Source organism: Periplaneta americana, chromosome 12 (genome assembly GCF_040183065.1).
Source record: "Periplaneta americana isolate PAMFEO1 chromosome 12, P.americana_PAMFEO1_priV1, whole genome shotgun sequence".
Lineage (NCBI taxonomy): Eukaryota > Metazoa > Arthropoda > Insecta > Blattodea > Blattidae > Periplaneta > Periplaneta americana.
This window is the reverse complement of record NC_091128.1, coordinates 173,258,525-173,283,382: the sequence shown is the minus strand read 5'-3', so window position 1 is coordinate 173,283,382 and position 24,858 is coordinate 173,258,525. Positions and strand designations below refer to the sequence as shown.

Sequence of the window (24,858 nt, the reverse complement as noted above, 5' to 3'; positions counted from 1 at the left end):
AAATGTGAGCGTGTGTGACGTCAGCCAGACGAATGGCTTTCAGCGCTCTGAGAAACCTTAGAAGATTGCTAAAACACCTTAGCGATGTGCGAGCCGGCCCCCCTCACGTAAAATAGGCCAGACATTGTGTTCAATTCCACACACTGTTTACATAAGCTCCTTCTCTACAACAAAACAGAAGATGTTCTTCAGCCACCACACATCAGTGATATCACCTTTGATATTATACAGGGAGTCTGATTTAAACCGTTCATTTTTGTATAGGCAGCCTAAATATCAGTTTAGATAGGCCTATGTGGGAAGTATTACAGGCGGAATCAGGGATGTGTATTAGTGCCCATATGAATGCCTTCGTATGATGTTATCTATCGAAATCTTGAACTCTTCTATTCCTTCGTACCTGTCGTCTCGCTTCACTTACCTTTCTTCCCACCATAATCTGAACACACGCTCTCGTCATGAAACAATACTAACAATACCATCCCATCGCACCTCCTCATACTCATCTTCTTTCACAATAGCCCTGCCAAGACTCTGGAATTCGCTACCTGCTAGCATCAGGGACTGTCGAAATAAAATTGAATTCAAACGAAAACTTACTAGGCTCTTGGTCAGTAATTGATTACTTGTAAATAGTTTCTTTAATCTATCACAGAATATTTCAATATTCAGTAATTTCATCACTATACAATTTTGTTATTCTAGATTTAATTTGTAATTCAGTAAATATAAAATATTCTTTGTTTCTCTATGATAAATTATCTAGCTTTAATTATTCAGGTAATCTTTTCGTACTTTGATTTTATTGTAATTGTAAATTTAATACTAATTGTAATATTATTTGTAATTGTAATTGTAAATTTAATACTAACTTAATTGTAATTTTATTGTTGATATTGTAGTTGGAATCTCCTGGTAGAGGGGCAGAGAAGGCCTGACGGCCTTATCTCTACCAGGTTAAATAAATAACTACTACCACTACTAATAATTAGACTCCGTGGAATTGCCACGAGAATCGTAAGGTTTACTACGCTCGCGGTATAGAGTGTGTGAGAAGGGGACGTGCAACGGATCGAGTATGACTCTGATGCAAACACTCAGCAGTATACTGCGGTTACAATAAAACCTGTATCCTGCATTCAAGAAATATAATGAATGATCATTGAAGTAGGAAATGTCTAAACATGTAAATACACAATTATTTTGTAGTGAGATATATTAGGGGAGAGTCGGGTAGTATCGGACATCGGGTAGTATCGGACAGTGCGTTTCTTTCATCTACCGCCATATGGTAGTACCTGAATGACATGGTTACGTTTCTCTATGCGACATCACAGAAACGTAACCATGTCAATCAGGTACTATCATCGTGTTGTTGATGAAAGAAACTCACTGTCCGATATTACCCGATGTCCGATACTACCCGACTCTCCCCTAACTCTTAAAATTTAATGTAATATACTCGCATCATCCTTGAATATGTGCATTGCAGTGAAGAGTTACGTACATTTTGAGCGACTGCAAAGTAACCTCCTCCGATGGTCACTTAAACAGTTTTTATTTTGGGAAAATGTACATTCGACATCACACGATGTAATACGTGCATATTTGAAGAACGGGAAGTCACTACTTTTTAGCACACCAACTTCACACGTCTTGTCGTGACGTGATAGTGCATCATTTATAGTACGAAGTTCTGAATAGGCAGAATTTTTAGCAATAATGTTTCTCAACTTACATTTCACTTTTTCTGAAATTAGTGATATTTTGGATAACGATTTGTGATACTTCATCCACGATATTAAGGGCTTTTGAGAGTTGTAGTTTAGACGATTCTAATAGGGTGATGCTTTTGGACACGATTTTAAAATTAGAAACAATGAACAGAATATCTTCCAATAGCTGTTCAGAAGGCAATGAGTTTACAGCTGCAACAGCGGAACTGTCTGTGCTATCCAATGCATCAATTACCTCCATTATTTTGCCGTAATATTCTGAATAATAATTAACACCATCCAACCACGTTCCCCAACGGGTCAAGACTGGCTGCGGGGGTAAGGGTATTCCAGAGGCAATTGTTTGGAACAGCAACAATCTCATTGTAGTATGTTTGATTGAATTCTTGTCTGCACTGAACAAATGTTAAGCTTTGACTATTCCGACCACAGTAATGCAAAAACAAGTTGTTACATAGGTATACATTAGCTGTAGCTGCTCTATCTATTTGGACCGGTCACAACTCTTAACATGAACTGCTTATACTACGAGACCGGGCGGTCGTTCACCTCCTCTATACTACCGTACATCGGCAACCTGATTGCACGCTGCGTGTGGCAATTCAACGAAGTCTACTAATAATAAATCTGTAGCCAAAATTTTTCTGGTAATTTTCGATTTTCCAAAAATAATTAGTCCTAACATGTATTATTAACCATCCTGAAACCGAAAATCGCTTTTTTTTTTCATTTTTGTTTGCATGTCTGTCTGTGTGTCTGTCTGGATGTTTGTTACCTTTTCACGCGATAATGGCTGAACCGATTTATATGAAAATTGGAATATAAATTAAGTTCGTTGTAACTTAGATTTTAGGCTATATGGCATTCAAAATACGTAATTTAAAAGGGGGGATCATAAGGGGGCTTGAATTAAATAAATCGAAATATCTTCCTTATTATTGATTTTCGTGAAAAATGTTACATAACACAAGTTTCTTTAAAAATGATTTTCGATAAGTTTCATTCTAGGAAAAATTTTGATAGGACTGATATTTAATGAGATAAATGAGTTTTAAAATTAAAATAACGATGCCGCCTATTGGCCTGTAATGAAATGGAAACAAATGACATCATCTATAAAGCGCCTTGGACAACAACAATCGAAAGCTATTAAACATAGCTTACAGAGAATGTTTCTGTGTTTGTATGAATTAATATCGAAAGCTAATTATATACAAGACTTTTAAAATAACAATACAATGCATTTCCACCGCCACCTTATATTATAGCGTTGTTGTTCCTGCAATAACTCCTTTGTGCAAAATATAAAATTTTTGAGTAGGAAGAAAAAATACATTTATTCATTCCATGGCAATGGTACATAGGAGATCGAAAGAAAGAAATATAATTACATATCACTATATAAGCTATATCACTATTTAAGTTATTTGAAGGGTTCAGAATCATATGGGCCATGCGCCATTTACTAAAGACGTAAAAAACAAGGGTTAAAATTAAGTGATTACCATAATTCAATGGAAACATATAGCAAGTAATATAAAGTATACACATTAAAACTAAATGATATGTCAATCTTCATTAAACTATGGTTGTATGTAATAACAATTAAGAAGCATGTTAAAGGAATTGTCATTGCACCAAATGGTCTCTGGATCAAAATGATCGCATTTAAATTTTTTAAAATACAATTTAAATTAAGTAACATATTAAACGATTTATCCTTCTATCAAATACTAATGTTCCCTGGATCAAATGTCCTATTTTAATTACGTAATTTATATTTATTTCTAACGGGTGCAGCGGAGCGCACGGGTACGGCTAGTGTTAAATTAAATTACAGTTTATTTAACGACGCTCGCAACTGCCGAGGTTATATCAGCGTCACCGTTGTGCCGGAATTTTCTCCCGCAGGAGTTCTTTTACATGCCAGTAAATCTACTGACATGAGCCTGTCGCATTTAAGGACACTTATGTTAAACATGTGTAGCCAATCTGTTAAATATTTCTTCTCTTTCGGCTTTGAAACGTTTCTTATATTCGCATTTATCATTGGACAGTGTTTTGTCGAGTCATTTGTTCTTCTTATAGTCCCAATATTATTTCTTAATGATTAAGTTATCTTCAGTCATTCAGATCAATTTGTTTTCTTTCATTCGGAATAACTAACGGACATAACAAAACATTACCTTTAAAGAATAGACAGCGTAGTGTTTTGACACAATTTATTACTTACTTACTTACTTACAAATGGCTTTTAAGGAACCCGAAGGTTCATTGCCGCCCTCACATAAGCCCGCCAGCGGTCCCTATCCTGTGCAAGATTAATCCAGTCTCTATCATCATACCCCACCTCCCTCAAATCCATTTTAATATTATCCTCCCATCTACGTCTCGGCCTCCCTAAAGGTCTTTTTCCCTCCGGTCTCCCAACTAACACTCTATATGCATTTCTGGATTCGCCCATACGTGCTACATGCCCTGCCCATCTCAAACGTCTGGATTTAATGTTCCTAATTATGTCAGGTGAAGGATACAATGCGTGCAGTTCTGTGTTGTGTAACTTTCTCCATTCTCCTGTAACTTCATCCCGCTTAGCCCCAAATATTTTCCTAAGCACCTTATTCTCAAACACCCTTAACCTATGTTCCTCTCTCAGAGTGAGAGTCCAAGTTTCACAACCATACAGAACAGCCGGTAATATAACTGTTTTATAAATTCTAACTTTCAGGTTTTTTGACAGAAGACTGGAGGATAAGAGCTTCTCAACCGAATAATAACACGCATTTCCCATATTTATTCTGCGTTTAATTTCCTCCCGAGTGTCATTTATATTTGTTACTGCTGCTCCAAGGTATTTGAATTTTTCCACCTCTTCGAAGGATAAATCTCCAATTTTTATATTTCCATTTCATACAATATTCTGGTCACGAGACATAATCATATACTTTGTCTTTTCGGGATTTACTTCCAAACCGATCGCTCTACTTGCTTCAAGTAAAATTTCCGTGTTTTCCCTAATCGTTTGTGTATTTTCTCCTAACATATTCACGTCATCCGCATAGACAAGAAGCTGATGTAACCCGTTCAATTCCAAACCCTGCCTGTTATCCTGAACTTTCCTAATGTAATATTCTAGAGCAAAGTTAAAAGTAAAGGTGATAGTGCATCTCCCTGCTTTAGCCCGCAGTGAATTGGAAAAGCATCAGATAGAAACTGACCTATACGGACTCTGCTGTATGTTTCACTGAGACACATTTTAATTAATCGAACTAGTTTCTTGGGAATACCAAATTCAATAAGAATATCATATAATACTTCCCTCTTAACCGAGTCGTAAGCCTTTTTGAAATCTATGAATAACTGATGTACTGTACCCTTATACTCCCATTTTTTCTCCATTATCTGTCGAATACAATAATTCATTTAAAGATATTTTGAGTATGTCACTCCTACCAACACTACCATGAGAACACCATAACCTGGGTAGACCAAGAAAAACGTTGGATTCAAACTATGACAGACCATAATGGTTTACGACATTGGCATTCCAACTATGATACGAGGTTTTCTCAAGGGGTACGAATCCCACTGATTAGATATGTAGAAATCCTGTGAAATTAATTGTATTATATTTCATCATCATCATCATCATCATCATCCAATTCAAGCACTAAACCTAGAGGTTTGTTTCGGTCTCAATGGTCTCATGCCATCTTTTTAATGGTCTGCCCACAGATCGTTGTCCAAAAGGGCGGTAATGCAACACTGCCTTTGACCATCTTTCTGTTGGCATTCTCTCGACATGTTGTTTCCAATTAACTCTATATTAACTCTCAATGATTATACTTGTTGATAATTATTGCAATTTATATATTTCTTTTTACAATATGGATTCTTGTTTTTCCTTGCTTCATTAATATTTTACATAATTCTTACGTCATTTCTATTATTATTGCGTCAGTAACTATTGTATGATAATGATAATAATAATACCCTCTGATTGAGGTTCTGGCTGATATGTACATCTATTATCAGGCAGTACATCTCACTTGATATGTGTCAGAGGAAGAACAATTGTTTGTATACATCTGAAGTCTGACTAGTGTAAGATGTAGCTAGTCGGTGATGTATGTAATGGAGGGGGAAAGAAACTGGCCACTCTACGCCATTTTCTCCTGGCCTAGTTGCGTCATAACAACAACAACAACAATAATAATAATAATAATAATAATAATAATAATAATAGTAATAGTAATAATAATAATAATAATTATAATAATAGTTACCTACTTACAAATGGCTTTAAAGGAACGCAGATTCACTGTAGCCCTCGGTCCCTATCCTGAGCAAGATTAATCCATTCCCTAGCATCATATTCCACTACTCTCAAATCCATTTTAATATTATCCACCCACCTACATCTCGGACTCCCCAAAGGTTTCTTCCCCTGAAGGCTTCCAACTAACACTCTATATGCATTTCTTGATTCGCCCATATGTGCTACATGCCCTACCCATCTCAAACGTCTGGATTTAATGCTTCTAATTATGTTAGGTGAAGAATACAATCCGTGCAGTTCTGCGTTGTGTAACTTTCTCCATTCTCCTGTAACTTCATGCCTCTTAGCCCCAAGTATTTTCCTAAGCACCTTAATCTCAAACACCCTTAACCTCTGTTCCTCTCTCAAATTGAGAGTCCAAGTTTCACAACCATACAGAACAACCGGTAATATAACTGTTTTATAAATTCTAACTTTCATTTTTTTCGAAAGTAGACTGGATGGTAAAAGCTTCTTAACCGAATAATAACAGGCATTTCCCATATTTATTCCGCTTTTAATTTCCTCTCGATTGTTATTTATATTTGTTACTGATGCTCCAAGATATTTGAATTTTTCCACCTCTTCAACGGACTATGTTCTGGTCACGAGACATAATCATATACTTTGTCTTTTCGGGATTTACTTCCAAACCTATCTCGCTACTTTCTTCTCGTACAAAATTTACATCTACTACTGCAGTTAATACAACTGCATAAAAACACAAATATGGCTGTCACTATTAAAGTTAAAATCACCACGACCACTACGCAAAAATATTTGTTTACATAAAAAGGGAAATTATTGACTTCGCCACAGAACAGTTTTACAATAAACATAATTATTTGTTAATAATTATATATAATAAATAAATTTTCAATCATATACACTTTTCAGTTTGTGAGGTCAGATAATCTGTTACATCACAATATTTAATACAAAGTCACTAATATTTTCGACTTTAAAAAGTCATCATCAGGTGCATGAGAAGCAAACACTTTTAAATTAGGTGATAGTTAATCTAACGATTAATAATATAGTAAGTAATGCACATGCTGGCATTTACGAGTATGTAAGTTTCGTGCCTCTTGAGTAAACTGTACATGGTAATGCTGAACACTGATGCTAAATTCTCGTGTGTATATAAGACAAGGAGAAGGCACAGCATGATATTAACCTTATACAATTAATGCTAAATATTCTCAAATAGGCGTTCAAATCTCGAAAGAATTTCATATCGAAGGTATAACTTCAAGTCCTGGAATAGTTTCATATCGGAGGCACGAGTTCAAATCTCGAAAGAATTTCATATCGAAGGTGTGACTTCAAGTCCTGGAATAGTTTCATATCGAAGACACGAGTTCAAATCTCGAAAGAATTTCATATCCAAGGTATGACTTCAAGTCCTGGAATAGTTTCATATCGAAGACACGAGTTCAAATCTCGAAAGAATTTCATATCCAAGGTATGACTTCAAGTCCTGGAATAGTTTCATATCGAAGACACGAGTTCAAATCTCGAAAGAATTTCATATCCAAGGTATGACTTCAAGTCCTGGAATAGTTTCATATCGGAGGCACGAGTTCAAATCTTAAAACAATTTCATATCGAAGGTATGACTTCAAGTCTGGAATAGATTCATATCGGAGGCACGAGTTCAAATCTTAAAACAATTTCATATCGAAGGTATGACTTCAAGTCCTGGAATAGTTTCATATCGGAGACACGAGTTCAAATCTCGAAAGAATTTCATATCGAAGGTATGACTTCAAGTCCTGGAATAGATTCATATCGGAGGCACGAGTTCAAATCTCGAAAGAATTTCATATCGAAGGTATGACTTCAAGTCCTGGAATAGATTCATATCGGAGGCACGAGTTCAAATCTCGAAAGAATTTCATATCGAAGGCATGACTTCAAGTCCTAGAATAGTTTCATATGATATCGGAGGAGGCACGGGTTCAAATCGAAGTCCGGAAAAGAGTTCAAATGCTGGAAGAGTTTTACTTTACATCGGAGCCATCCGATCCGAGGCACGACAGCCCATGAAGGACCATGACCGACCAGCCGGCTGCTACCCTCATGCCTATTTGATATTAACTATGTTAAAATGTTATATATAATGTATAAATTTAAAAGGGATGGAAAAAAGCTGTGATGCAAATGCTGTTGGTAGGAGAGCACGCAGTCTAATTCGTCGTGGTGAATGCCATATTTGTATAGTTGTTCAGTTGTTTACGTCCAGACAAGGAGGCGTGTTTCACCCGACGTTGTGTAAAATGTTATTCCTGCAGAATGATTGGTGTAATGTGGTAATGGTATTCGGATTTTGGAAAAATTAGTACTGAAAGAAGACAATCTTAAATCTCAGGCACAAATATATCTTGTAATTGCAGAGTCCTGTGGTGGACAAGACAACGAAGAAGATAAAAAATGGGGTAGTTACATTATGCGAACACGTTAGGGGATGAAACCATTCCGGAAGTTAACAAATGTAAATACCTCGGAATAACATTTAGCAGCGATCTCGGCTGGGGGGAACACGTTACAGACACAGCGGGAAAAGCATGGAGAGCGTTACAATTTGTGATGAGGGTACTAAGAAAAGGCTCTGATATGTCCAAAGAGATTGCATATAAATCACTAGTACGTCCAGTAATGGTATATGGTGCTGCATGTTGGGATCCTTACAGACTAGAACATATTAAGACACTGGAAAAGATTAAAAAACGGGCTCTCAAGTATTGTCGGAAAAATTCACCATTAAAATGGGACACACTCACGGACATGAGAACGCGAATTCGATTATGCGCACTGTTCAAAACATACACAGGTGAGCCTGCCTGGAGAGAAATAAAAAATAGGTTGCAGCCGCCAAATTACTCTTCAAGGAACGACCACTCTTATAAACTGAGGGAAAGAAGACAGAGGACGGACACTGGAAAGTTTTCTTTTCTCAATCGTACTATCAGGGACTGGAATGCTTTTCCTGCAGACTTACTAAAGGCTTTACCAACAACCAAAAATGTATTTAAAAATAGGCTTAAAGACTTTACTAATAGACGATAATTATACACAGTATTTAAAGGGTGTAATTGATATTTTGTTATTGAAGTGTTCTATCAGTGAAGAATTATGTTGTGTCAGTGAAGTGTGTTGAGTAAGTGAAACGTGTTCCTGTCAGTGAAGCTTTATAGTTTATAGTGGCAGTGCAAAGTATTTGAACAGTGAAATGTTTTTGAAGTGTTAGTGAAATCAGGATAGAATCAGTGAAATGTGTCGTAGTTCCAGTGCAGTGAGTGAGTTGACAGCGAAATGAGTGTAGTGTTGAAAGATGCTTGTGCAGATATGAACATATCATACTCGTGGGTTTTAGTTCGAACATAAGTTTAAGGTACAAATTAGATTTACTTTAAATGTTATTTTAACTGATCGTGCTCATTTAATTTAGGATGTTCCCTGCTATTGTTATTATTATTATTATTATTATTATTATTGTTGTTGGAAGTAAATCCCGAAAAGACAAAGTATATGATTATGTCTCGTGACCACAATATTCTACGAAATGGAAATATAAAAATTGGAGATTTATCCTTCGAAGCGGTGGAAAAATTCAAATATCTTGGAGCAACAGTAACAAATATAAATGACACTCGGGAGGAAATTAAACGCAGAATAAATATGCGAAATGCATGTTATTATTCGGTTGAGAAGCTCTTATCCTCCAGTCTGCTGTCAAAAAACCTGAAAGTTAGAATTTATAAAACAGTTATATTACCGGTTGTTCTGTATGGTTGTGAAACTTGGACTCTCACTCTGAGAGAGGAACATAGGTTAAGGGTGTTTGAGAATAAGATGCTTAGGAAAATATTTGGGGCTAAGCGGGATGAAATTACAGGAGAATGGGGAAAGTTACACAATGCAGAACTGCACGCATTGTATTCTTCACCTGACATAATTAGGAACATTAAATCCAGACGTTTGAGATGGGCAGGGCACGTAGCACGTATGGGCGAATCCAGAAATGCATATAGAGTGTTAGTTGGGAGACCGGAGGGAAAAAGACCTTTAGGGAGGCCGAGACGTAGATGGGAGGATAATATTAAAATGGATTTGAGGGAGGTGGGATATGATGATAGAGATTGGATTAATCTTGCTCAGGATAGGGACCGATGGCGGGCTTATGTGAGGGCGGCAATGAACCTTCGGGTTCCTTAAAAGCCATTTGTAAGTTAGTAAGTATTAATTATTAGTATTATTATTAATTGTGTTTATTATTGTCTTTATTGAGTGAAATTAGTTACCACTGCCACCGGGTATATACCCATTGCAGTGTGAATAAATACATACATACATACTTTGAGGAAGAACTCTCAAATAAAGAAACGCGACTTTCATGCAAAAGAGTCCATACTTTGTTCTCATTTTAATAAAACGTTTTCCTATTTTTAATGTTTTTGACATAGTTATCTTAATACTGCAGACAATTCTTCTTCTGCAGACGCCGTCCGCTTCCTGGTTCAGACCCGGCGTCGCCAGGTCATCGGCCTGCAGACACAACTTTTGAAGACCTGCCCGGAGCGCTCGCCACTACTTGTCACCAAGTTCTGTTCGAATCGCGGCTTTGTCTTCCAGTTCCGTGTCTTCGATTGTATGCAAAGCTGTAGGAACTGTTGGCATCTGGGGCTGTTAACACATCCAGACTTCCTGAATGATTTTCTTTGTAATTATGTCGGAAAATATTTTACGACCTAACTTCGTTATTGGGTCGTTGTCTGTGGTAAAGCAAGTATCATGCTGCAGTCGGATCCTAAGTTCGAGGGTTCAAAACCAGTCGAGAACGACAGATTAAAAAAAAATCCCTACATGAGATACAGAGTTCGAAGGAAAATTCATCGGCCAAAAGTACAAACTATGACACACACCATCACCATAATAATAATAATAATAATAATAATAATAATAATAATAATAATATAATATAAATAATATAATAATAATAAAATAATAACAATAAAATAATAATATAATAAAAGAATAATAGAATAATAATAATAAAATAATAATAAAAATAATAATGAAATAATAATAATGGAATGATAATAAAAATAATAATAATAAAATAATAATAAGATAATAATAAAAATAACAATAAAATGACAATAAATAATAAAATAATAATATTATAATAATAAAATAATAATAATAAAATAATAACAATAATAACATAATCATAAAATAATAATAATAATAACATAATCATAAAATAATAATAATAATAATAATAATAATAATAATAAAATAACAATAAAATAATAAAATTTATTTATTTATTTACTTATATTTAATGTGCTATACAACAGCCAGTGGCTAACTACAGTTCAGCACAAAATAATAATAATAATAATAATAATAATAATAATAATAATAATAATAATAATAATTATAATAATAATAATAATAAAATAATAAAAATAATAAAATAATAATAATAAAATAATAATAATAAGATAATAATAAAATAATAATAAAATAATAAAAGTAATAAGTAATAATAACAATAATAACAATAATAACCTTATCTTTTGGCGTAGAATAGGCCTGTTTCTTTCCCCGCAACGAGTATGATATCCGTTCCAGGATCCGTAATGGAACAAAAATAGCAGAAATTAAAATCCATGCTGTAACAGCAATGAGCTACAGCCGAATAGTAATGTTATTAGTAGTTAGGCGATTGACCAATGTAACTTTTGTCACCACACTTAATGACGTCACTTCTCCCCGCTACAGATATGAGGGCGCCGAATTTGTGTATAAAATTAGCCGTGCCTAGCAGACTCTTGAAGAAGTGCATCAACATTGATTAAAAACGCAGTAATCATAGATTACGAAACGATGGTTAAACAGTAGCCGTGGTTAAAATGTAATTTATGTGCACCATTCATAATCACCGATTACTAAAACTTGGCTAGCTGACACCTCATTTAACCAGAGTAAAGTCTATGATGGTACATTGTTTCTACAAAATGACTAAAGGAAAGCATCCATACCGCTGCAAAGATAATAGTCAACATCTAAAAACGACTGCGCTCACTATGTTCTACATCGAAATGAACGTATCCTACATTTTCGCGTTGCATTTGTTTGCCTTTGGGCGCTGTTATATTTGGGAGTTCCATTTCTTTGTTTTTCAGTACTTTTAGGTTAAAATCGTACAAAATGGAAAATTGAATCCAAAAATGATTATATCCCAATGTTAGGTTGAAGTATCGATATACTTAATTACTAGATTTAAATGTAGGCCTATTATATAAAAAAGATGGAATATCCATAAAGGAAAAGGATGCAGAAAATTGGTAGGAATGTGTGTACGATCTTGGACTACACCAGGGAATTGTGCATTATCCTAAGATCCATCCATAACCACTCTTTGTTCAGCCAGTGACATAGAGAAAGAGATACTGGTATTCGAGTATTCCCTCTTAAAATACAGAAAATAATAGTTACATAGAATCGTAATATAAGCAGCCGATCCGTAGGAGAAATATGATTGTTCTTGTGTTATTTCAATTGATCCATTTGTAGATTTTGATAAACGAAATCCCTCCTGAAATTTTCTGTCACCTAATTGCTCGCAAGAATTCTCTCTTTCCACTAAAGAACCTTCACGCTCATGCTCCATCCAAGTAATTCAAGTACTGCACAATAATAATCGTCTTCGAAATAATCACCTGTGGTTATGGCCGCCATTTTGCTTTACTTGCTCTACTAATCGCTGGTTATCTCCTTTAACCGCTCATATTTGGCCGGTTAGAGATTACTGTGGTTAACTTCCTATTTAAGTCGTAACCGAGGTCGATCCACCGTAAAAATGCTTAATCGGGGATTAGGTTACAATTTTAACCGATGGTTACACTAACCGACGTTGATGCACGTGGGCATCTCTCAGTAATGTCTCGACATCGAGAGCAGCTACAAACCTGGACGACAGCTCCATAAGTTCCAAAACACAAATTCAGCCGGCCAAAATTAATAACTTTCCTCCTATCTAACAGATTCTCGTGGTACTTCGTACAGTAGTTACAGGTAACATATTTGTTTGTATACAAACCGTCATTAAGTTTGTGTAAAAGAAACTACCCCATTATAGGGGACGAATTTAGGTAAAATTAGTAACTTTGCTCATATGAAACACATTTTCGTCAAACTTTATACAGTAGTTAAAGGTAGCATATTTGTTTTATATACAAGATCTCATTACATTTGTACAGGGACATAATTTTATTTTTACTAACATTTTTAATATTAACCTGTCTATACCTTTAGAGAACCGGAAACAACGCTTGCTCCCCCCCCCCTCCAAGACTGGAGTTCGATGATACTGGCGTAAAACACAAATCACTCTACTAGGTATAGGAAGGAAGAAAAGTAGTTCATCTATTTACGTAAACTAGGAAATATCGCGATTTTGAGTTTGATAATTTTCATTAGGTTTTTCTTTAATCAAAGTACAGTACTGTATTAAGAATAACTGTTTTTACTCACGAAGTGAGTTATCCATGCGAACGTATTCATTATGCAGTGCATATTATACTGTCTACAGCACATTAGCGTACAATATAGAGAAAGAAGTTAAATTGAAAAATAATCATAATATGAATATTTAAACACAATTTTGAAAATGGTGGCCGTTCATTTCGATACAGGCTTCAGTTCTTTTGTGCATATTATCGCACTATGGACTATTGCATCTAATTCCAATTGCCAGTTTCGTCCTTCGTACTAGTAACTCATGTTGAAATAATTCTGTACCTACTCTACGTACTGTAAATTCAATCTTCACTTCTGCCCGACCCGAAAATATAAAATTACTCAGACATGCTATCTACTGTCCGTCCAAGTGGTTATGCCGCAGGATTGTAGAAAGGGAGGAAATCACATGACAGTTAATTACTTAACGAGGCCCTTTTATTTAAGTTAAATTAAACAGCTGTATAAAATTACGTAAACGCCCAATTCCTAAGAGAAATTAATGTTTTCAGAAAAGAGCTAAGACAGCCCAACTATTACAGAGGGGCGAGCAGAAGCAGGTGGGGGAAATCGGGATGCGACGTAGGCAAACGGACAGTACCTGTGCGAAAATATGATTCAATATTAAAGCTGTTTCGTCACTGGAAAACGCGAACATATTTCTGGAACGTACTATACTCAGTAACTCAGTACTGCTTACTATCTGCGGTCTTGGTTCTGTGTGGAGTTGGAACTTCCTTAGTAGAAGGGGTGGGAGTGAAGCACATTAAAAAACTCAGGTACAATAAAAATTGAAGTAGAAATAAAATGATGTCCCTGTATAAAAGAAACTACTCCATTATAGGGCTGAATTTGGACAAATTTAATAACAGATTTTGATCAAACTTTATAAAGTAGTTACAGGTAACATATTTGTTTTTTATATAAGATCTCATTATATTTTGACAAATAGACAAATTTAATAACTTTTATCCCGTCTTACAGATTTTGATCAAACTTTGTGTACAAAACAAATATGTTGCCTGTAACTAGTTACCCATACAAACTCTCATTATGTTTGTGTAATTTAACAAGGTTTATTTGTTTGCTGTTGCTAGTCGTTTTGCAGTTGTATCTAATAAATCTCATATTTTATGTTTTATTTAACGACGGTCGCAACTGCAGAGGTTATATCAGCGTCGCCGGATGTGCCGGAATTTTGTCCCGCAGGAGTTGTTTTACATGCCATTAAATCTACTGACATGAGCCTGTCGCATTTAAGCACACTTAAATGCCATCGACCTGGCCCGGGATCAAACCCGCAACCGTGGGCATAGAAGGCCAGCGCTATACCAACTCGGCAACCAGGTCGACTAAATCTTATAAAATTTAATTTTGGGTGAGTTGTCTGTAATTCCTACGAAATTTTCAGGAGACTAGTAGTCTTTCTCTGCTTGTACAATTTTACAGTATGGAGGTTATAATATGTCTGCATATAGGAGTCGGAAAAGCAGCACCATCCCGCCTTGTATATGAGCTCATGAGAGAGACATATTTCGTAGATGATATCAGATCGCAGCACTGGCTACCATCCACAGGACCCTACCAGGAACTGGTAAGCATAAGAGACCGGAAGAAGAAGAAGAAGAAGAAGGAGATAGACCTAGAGTTCTACACCACATCAGCCATGCTAGACGACAGCTGGACCAGGGAGTGTAGGAGCCAGAGACACGTGACAACAAGACTCTCAATACATGGGTTTCATCATAAAATATGTGTGAACAACAAGTTCCATGAACCGACCGAAGACTGCAAATTAGAGTTGGGACGATTCGTGAACGAATCGTTCATTCGAACGACTAATAATAAAGAATCGTAATAATCGATTCGTGGTATCAACGAATCGTCGTTCAAAAGAATCGTAACGAATCGTCGCTCAAAAGAATAGTAACGAATTGACATGGTATCGTAACCCACGAGTCTATTTACTTGTTTGATGTAACCTGTCAGCGGACATTTCCGAACCGTGTCGAATGCTCCCGAGCGAGAGTGAAATCAAAATACTGCATTTGTTAAGTATGGAAAATAATGAACACAAACCTGAAATGTGCATAGTTAAATAGAGATGTAATGCAAAAAATGTACTTCGTTATAAGGTTCACTTCATAAATTATAATTCAGAAACATTATCTTGGGTAATTTTGTAGATTAATGGAGGTCATGCTGAATGGTTACAGCCAATGAGAAAGAGACAATCCAATGTCTCGCCTCTTATGCCATCTATGCGAGAGATGTAGAACGGTTTTGTTCTACGCGTGGTTTGCAAAGGAAAGTGTGCTGTAAGTCGTTCGTTGACGAATCGTTGGAGACTGAGAAGAATCGTGAACGAATCGTTAGAATCGATTCGTAATGTGTGATTGAATCGTTGGAATCGACTTCTGAAAAAGAATCGTTTTGCCCAACTCTACTGCAAATGTGTGCTGTGCGGGCAAAGATGTAGGCAATACCACATCATAACGTGTGCGAAGAGAGTTAAAGCAATAACAGACTATGGCAAAGACTAAACTTGGACATTAATGCTCAACTCGAACGCATTTTTCTCATTATTATTATTATTATTATTATTATTATTATTATTATTAATATGTCTGCATTACAATCAATTTCTGCTCTTCGAATTGATAAATAGTAATGCTTAGTTGATTTTTTTTGCGTAATAAAAACCAAAGCTTTCTCAGGAGTTGATGGAATAGGTTTTTTGGCAGCTGACATGTAAGCTCCTTTTCTGTAGCACGCCTTGGTGTAGCATCTAATTTCCTTGACAAGATCAGTAACACTTCTCTTTCTCTGATCTCTCAAGCTCATCTGTGTAAGAAGGGGAAGTTCCTCCTTGTTGTGAATTGCAGTGTGTTCCTAGCTTTCTTTCTCTTAGACCTTTCAGAATATTCAGAAAATAGTTTCCTTGTTCTATCCCGAGATATCTCTTTGCTAGCACCACGAGTTGGTTCAGTATGCCTACTAATGTCGAATATTACGCTTTCATTCAGCCATTCATAGTTATTACAAAACATATTTACAGTACGGCAACATTTGATTTGCATAATACACGTCACTGTTCGTTAACAGAAAACCACAATTTAAGTCACACGGAGTTTGTGTGCACTCGAAGTTGGTTGCTTGACGGTTGTCAGCCCACTTTGAGGTCTGTGGATATAGAGGGAAAAATTGGATCGGTGTCGGTTAGAGTTCCCGGGTAGCTCAGTGGTAGAGCGTTGGTACGTTAAACCAAAGGTCCCGGGTTCGATACCCGGCTCCGGAACAATTTTTCCCTCGAAAATTATTCAAATCAACTTTACAGGGAGTTATACCTGAAATCTTGATTTGCATAATACACGTCACTGTTCGTTAACAGAAAACCACAATTTAAGTCACACGGAGTTAGTGTGCACTCGAAGTTGGTTGCTTGACGGTTGTCAGCCCACTTTGAGGTCTGTGGATATAGAGGGAAAAATTGGATCGGTGTCGGTTAGAGTTCCCGAGTAGCTCAGTGGTAGAGCGTTGGTACGTTAAACCAAAGGTCCCGGGTTCGATACCCGGCTCCGGAACAATTTTTCCCTCGAAATTATTCAAATCAACTTTACAGGGAGTTATACCTGAAATCTTGATTTGCATAATACACGTCACTGTTCGTTAACAGAAAACCACAATTTAAGTCACACGGAGTTAGTGTGCACTCGAAGTTGGTTGCTTGACGGTTGTCAGCCCACTTTGAGGTCTGTGGATATAGAGGGAAAAATTGGATCGGTGTCGGTTAGAGTTCCCGAGTAGCTCAGTGGTAGAGCGTTGGTACGTTAAACCAAAGGTCCCGGGTTCGATACCGGGCTCCGGAACAATTTTTCCCTCGAAATTATTCAATAGTGACCCCTGTTTAGTTTCCAAAAATTTGTATAAATATTGACGGGACTGAACACCCTGTAGTAGTAGTAGTTTGCCTCTGCTTCTCAAATGTTGAAAGTTGCGCGTCACAGACACCCCGACTCCTGAAATGCGGATAACTGCTAGGAAGGCGACTTATATTAATGGCAACATGAACCAGAGATATTTCAGAATAAAGTAGTATATGGGTCAATCCCTGAGTTCGCAACAATACAAAGGATCAGAAATTGAAAATTATAAATTCCCCAGATTACTTGAAACACTTCAGTTTAAATGAACTGGTTTATTGTACACACTGTTTATACTTATCAGAGCATTCAATTGAAATGTTAATATGGTTGGTGTTACCCTGTGATTTTGGTTCCTTAAATCCTTTAAAATTCCCTTTTATGAGGTTCAGAAGATTGTAATGGAAATTCTGAAGGCCTCTCTTCAAATTCAACACTATAATCTATATGTTAACACATAAATTTTTGTTTTAATGTATAAATCCAATCATTATTTTGCTCGTTTCTTTTTCCTTTATGTTTTATGTTTGTTAATTCCGGATCCCAGTGGTCAACCTCACTTGAGAACGGATGATTTGAAATAAATCTTAGTATTATGGTAAGACAAAGGACAGAAACTCAGGGGACATTTGATTATGCTTAGATTTTTTGTAATTTAAAAAATGCCTGTATCAAGTTGGAGTTATGTTATATAAACAAAGGAACAAGTCCCACATTTACTAACAAATAATTGACAATAATGGCAGCCTCTAATTTGAGGAAGCACAATAAAACAAAACAATATTACCGTCAAAATTCCGAGTGACTCAACTCTTAAATTGGCAAAACTTCATTTCTCACATTAGTTTATTAAACCGTGTCGGACTGTAAAGAAAACAACTATCGCAATGTCCATATTTCATATGTTGTACAATATTATAGTATTGTGAAATTTTAATTTTCCTACCAATTTTTTTCTATTGTTCTATTAAAATTATAGCATACTAGTGGCTTGTACAGCAAATACTGCAAACTAAGTTCATTAGACGTTCAAATAAACATTTTTCATATTTATTTTCAATGAAGAATACCAGACATTCTGAAAGTTATTTGCTTCCATAATAATGTAAGATACTCTCTCTCGAGCCAATACTGAAGAGAACCACGCATATAAATATCTACATCACACCGCCATTAAATATATGAAAAAGACCCAACCCCACTTGATTAATAACTATAAAAATATTTGATTTTTAATAATATTATTATCTTATGCAAGTTTTATAGCTTTCAGTAACATATACTATATAGCCGCCACTCAGTAAAATATAGAAATCAAAATCTACATCTACTTATATAACCCCAAAACGTTTCACTTTCATATCATCAGTATAGCATTAACATGTATAATTAAGGAAAAATAACCACATCATGGCATTAACTACAATAATATTTCATTTCTAATCGTAATAATGTCATCAAACCACTTCTAGTTTTGTAGTTTTTAATATCCAATACACAGCTGTACCCAGAAAATTACACACCACAAAATCGAACCGGTAAATTATTTTTAGTAAGTTAAGTTTTTAATAACAAATTTAATTTGAGCTCTAAATATGCCAGCATTCTTGCAGATCATGGCCTTCGTGTAATATTGTTTACTGTAGTGTGTGTTTTGTTTTATTCTGAAATGCAATTAGCTAGTTCTCAAAACTGACGACAGGTGGATTTTGGAAAATAGGAACATTATGTTGAAAAATTGACATTTCACTGAAAACTACTATTTTTCTGAAAAACTTTCGAGTTCCAAGCTTCAAAAGGAGGGGTCATTTATTAAAATCCGTTCAGCCGTTTTCCTGTAATTTCCATTACCAGTTCAAATTATATATATAGATAACCTATTCTGTTGTATCCTATAGGATACTTTGCGAATTTAAGGGTTAACTTAACCTACCTTTATACAGGGTGATTCAGTGACTATGTTACAAACTCTCAGGGATAATAGAATGATATAGGAGACAATTATGAACAACTTTCATACAGGAACCTATGTCCGGAAATATTCCATTTGGTAGTTACAAGCCTAGATATGTTAGTCAGTGCAACCAGTTAGAATCGAACTCCAGGCCATCCCTTTAAAGTTGGCTTGCAGAGACCTGTTTCTGCAAACGTTGGTGATTTCTCATAAACATGGTATAAGCTAGTTGGCATTGTAAAAATGATATTTTGGCTGATTAAACCTTGCAACTTTCCTTCCATTGCCTTTCGCGCTTCCATAAATTAAATGCATATCAGCAAGTTGCGAGGAAAGTTGAAAGATTTAATCAGTCAAAATATCATTTACGATGCCAACTAGCTTAGGTATACCAACATATGCAGGAACGGTCGTCTGTAACGAAATTTCAAAACGATGGCCTTGAGTTCGATTCCAGCTGGTTACACTGATTAACATATCTAGGCTTGTAACTACCAAACAGAATGTTTCCGGACATAGGTTCCTATATGAAAGTTGTTCATAATTGTCTCCTCTATCATCCCTAAGAGTTTGTAACATAGTCACTGAATCACCCTGTATATGCACCACTTGAAGCACAATTACACACTGCAAAGCAATTTTCTTCTTCTTTCCCCTATATGTATGGGAGGAATATGCTCTGATAACAGCACACACTAAAGTAGAGTCCAGAAACAAATTGCAAATATATAAATATTACCATATAGATATTAGGTACACCAAGGACATCAATATTCTATGACTCATTTGAACATTACTTTCCAAGTTTCAGTTTCAGAGACTGAGCATGCAAAGTGCATAGGTTTGGTACTAATTTAGTAGGAGTTAGGCCGGGTGCACACAGAAACAGACGCGGCGCGACGGTCGCGAGCAGACACGAAGAGACACGGAGAGACAACATCGAATGACTGCTTGAAGTTCGTCGCGAGGAGACTGTCTGATAGCTGCAGTGTACTGCGCATGCGTTAGTAGTAGCTATGATTGCACAAGGATTCCACTGTCTACGAATACTATATTGTTGTGTAGTGCACATTATTCATAATGGAGTTCGATGCGTATAAATTAGTTGTTTTAGTACAGGAAAAATACGTTCTGTAGGCTACAATCTTTGAAACAATATCACGACAATAATGTGGTTTCTAAAAAATATGTGAGAAATTGCAACTGAGATGAAAGCACCAGGTGAATAATAAGTGATAATAATAATTTGTAGTAAGCCTAATTCTCTGCTCTATACTATCACTCATTATTGATTTTAACACAACTTGCAAATATATTTCAATTAAATAATGAAATGGAAATACAGCTTGTGAAGATATTTCCTTTGACTTATACATGACTGACACACTTTGAACTAACTACTATCATACACATGTTCAAATAATTTCATTATATTAGTGACACTGTCTACAAAACTATATAATTTATTATTTTGCGTGAGATCGTGCGTATTTTCTTGGTTTCCGCACAAAACCAATCCGCGGTAAGTCTAAAATTCCACATTCAGTATTCCCAACCTAACACACATAACAATTTCCCTCTTTTTACCGCTTAAGTGACATATTGATTTTACTGCTTTAGGCTTTTAACATATTACAGTATTTTCAGAGATGTTCAATACAGTAATAATTATAAATTGGAAACTTACCACTGCAATTTCACCTAAATTGCACTGTTAATTATTGTTTTTAAATATTTGCAAAAATTAAGTAAACTCTACAACTCCACTAAAGTTACTGTATTCGTGATGCAAGTAACATTAAGGAAGCCGTGAAAAAATCAACAAGATTCCAGATTCATCATGGCGGCTAGTTTGAACGAAGGAGATGTGGAAATGTAAACATCTCCTTGACCGGCAAAATTAAACTTGCCGATGTTATTACTGCAATATGTTATAAAAATACAATTGTTAAAATATTAAAATGAAAAATAAATCATTACATAACCTTACCGTTTGCTTTTAGTTCGCATTTATAGTCTGGGGGAAAAAAAAGACAGACGTATATCACGGCCTGCTGGAGTATAGTAAACACAGAAAACATTTTAAAGCAACAATGTTTGTTTTGCAAATTTGCCGTCATTGAACAGAAACCAAGAAGGAGATTTCATTGCAACTAATTAGACATTCCTCTTTCAGGTATGTAATAAACGATCTTCGTACAAGATAATGTACGATACACGAGCGGTATGTTTTCTTTCAATTCTCGGAAATTAAAAAAGCTCAACTACGTTTCGCTTTTTCAAACTTTTCCTCGAACATGAAAACTTCAACATACCGCTCTTGTAACGCATATTACTGTAAAGAACATAAAAATTAGGAAAAGAAAACTGCAATTACATTAGATATTAACATAAAAAAACTTCATCAAGAGAATTGGGATCTGGAAAGGTTCCCAAAATGCTGGCTGCGTTTCCACGTTGGATGGCTATTGCTATTGGTTGCCGTGGATAATTGGTGCAGTGAGGGTCTCTAGTAAGTCACCAAACTTCTGCCAATTTCGGAAACCAGGTCTTTTGCTTCTTTACACCAGGAGCCTATCGTTTCAACAGCAAAGACGGTGAAGATGTAATTGTCTACTAGATGTACGTATTTACGACGTTTACTGCGTACGGCAAATTCTGCTGCAGAGCTTGCAAGTTGATGGCAAGTGGATGGAGCTAATCTATACTAATAATAAATCTGTAGCCGAAATTTTTCTGGTAATTTTCGATTTTCCAAAAATAATTGGTCCTACCATATATCGCTTTTTTGAAATTTTTGTCTGTCTGTCTGTGTGTTTGTTGCCTTTTCACGCGATAATGGCTGAACGGATTTCGATGAAAATTGGAATATAAATTAAGTTTGTTGTAACTTAGATTTTAGGCTATATGGCATTCAAAATACATTATTTAAAAGGGGGGTTATAAGGGGGCCTGATTGAAATAAATCGAAATATCTCGCTTATTATTGATTTTTATGAAAAATGTTACATAACAAAAGTTTCTTTACAAATAATTTTCGATAAGTTTTGTTCCTTGAAAAATTTCGATAGGACTGATATTTAATGAGATAAATGCGTTTCAAAATTAAAATAACTGCCATCTAAGGTCGTGTAATGAATTAAAAAACAAATGACTTCGTCTATTAGGGGCCTTGGACAGCAACAATCGAAAACTATGAAAGATAGCCTACAGAGAATGTTTCTGTGTTTGTATGAAGTAATATCGGAAGCTAAATTAACCGATTTGTATAATTAATTATTATTTCACCATTGGAAAGTGTAGTTTCTCTAGGTGGAGACAATGCTATACTGTTATTACAGTAACTTCTGATATATAATATAATATAATATAATATAATATAATATAATATAATATAATATAATATAATATAATATAATATAATATAATATAATATAATATAATATAATATAATATAATATAATATATTATAATTTAAGTTATATGAAGGGTTCAGAACCATAGTGGGCCAAGCGCCATTTACTGAATACTTTTTTTTTTCAGTAGGTTATTTTACGACGCTTTAACAACATCTCAGGTTATTTAGCGTCTGAATGAGATGAAGGTGTTAATGCCGGTGAAATGAGTCCGGGGTCCAACACCGAAATTTACCCAGCATTTGCTCATATTTTGGATTGAGGGAAAATCCCGGAAAAAACCTCAACCAGGTAACTTGTCCCGACCGGGAATCGAACCCGTGCCACCTGGTTTCGCGGCCAGACGCGCTGACCGCTGAATACGTAGAAAACAAGGGTTAAAATTAAGTTATTAGCATAATTCAATGGAAATCTATAACAAGTAAAATAAAATATACACATTAAATCTAAATGATATCAATCTTCATTAAACTATGGTTGCATGTAATAAAAATTAAGAAACATGTTAAAGGAATTGTCATTGCACCAATGAGTGTCTCTGGACCAAAATGATCGCATTTTAATTATTTGGAATCAATTTAAATTAAGTAACATATTAAACGATTTATCCTTATATCAAATACGAATGTTCCCTGGATCAAATGTCCTATTTTAATTATGTAATTACTTTATTTCTAACGTTTGTGCACTACGTTAGTAGTATTTAATTTTAAGACTCTTTAAATCGTATAGATTTTTAGGTGTATTAAGTGTCCTTAGGAAATAATAACCAAATACAATAGAATATTTCATATAGACAGTCTTCTTTCATTGACGCCATTTTATAGCCTAGGCCAGTTTTCCAAACCCACACAGCCAGCAAATCAGTTGTCGCGAGCAGACAGTTTTAAGCTGCTGCGAAGCTTTGTAAAGCAAAATGTAGCGTGGCGTCTGATTCTGCGTGCACCCGGCCTTAGTTTTCATACAAGAGAATTTGAATTTTCCCACCATCTCTGAAGTTATAAAATGACATTATTTCAATTATGTGGTTGTGGACAATTTTTATTTACAAGTACTTCAACTAGGTTATGGAAATCATTTAAATATATAATACTTTGAAGCACAATTAAAATGTCCCAATTGTTCTCCGTGTTCTACTGATTACTTACTTACTTACAAATGGCTTTTAAGGAACCGAAGGTTCATTGCCGCCCTCACATAAGCCAGCCAGCGGTCCCTATCCTGTGCAAGATTAATCCAGTCTCTATCATCATACCTCACCTCCCTCAAATCCATTTTAATATTATCCTCCCATCTACGTCTCGGCCTCCCTAAAGGTCTTTTTCCCTCCGGTCTCCCAACTAACACTCTATATGCACTTATTACAGGGATACGTAACAAGCTGTTTTTTTACGGTGATGGGTTGTTAGCCCTTCGCCCAACCCCCAAGCTGGAGGACCACCCGTTCTATTGATTATTTTGAAATTTATTTTTTTCACTAAATATGAAACACAGTAGTGATATTTACCATGAAATTGCTGCGAAACTCGACAATTGCTCACATAGCTCGTTAGAGTAAAATTTAGTATTTTTTAAAATCCCAAGACAAAGTTAGAAATGTAAGGGAAAAGTGAAATTTTATATGGCTTATAGAGACTTTAAATAAGCCACAAAACATCCAACGACCTACAGAGAGCAGTCCATCTGTTGAGAATTGTTGCTAATAACTACAATCTAAAAATATCACACAGGAAAACTAAAGTATTTGGCTTCTGCGGAAATAATACAACAAGAACTAAAATTGTAATAGAGGATAAGATGATTGAACAAGTGAATTCTTTTACTTACCTTGGATGCGATCTTTCTTACATATCCTCCACAGACGTAGAAAACAAGTTAAATAAATTTTTAAGACTTATTGGTACAATTAAACGTACACTCATAAATAAAGTCGACAGAAAAACTGTACTCAAATTTTACAAGACGCTGGCAATTCCGACAT

At 35.4% G+C, this 24,858-nt stretch overlaps 1 protein-coding gene across 2 annotated transcripts in view; it reads right to left on the bottom strand.

Annotated features, from left to right (window-relative positions):
• The window catches only part of LOC138711203 (acyl-CoA synthetase short-chain family member 3, mitochondrial), a 330,810-nt gene that overhangs the window by 152,545 nt on the left and 153,407 nt on the right, over window positions 1–24,858 (bottom strand). The gene's annotated exons all lie outside the window — the stretch shown is intronic.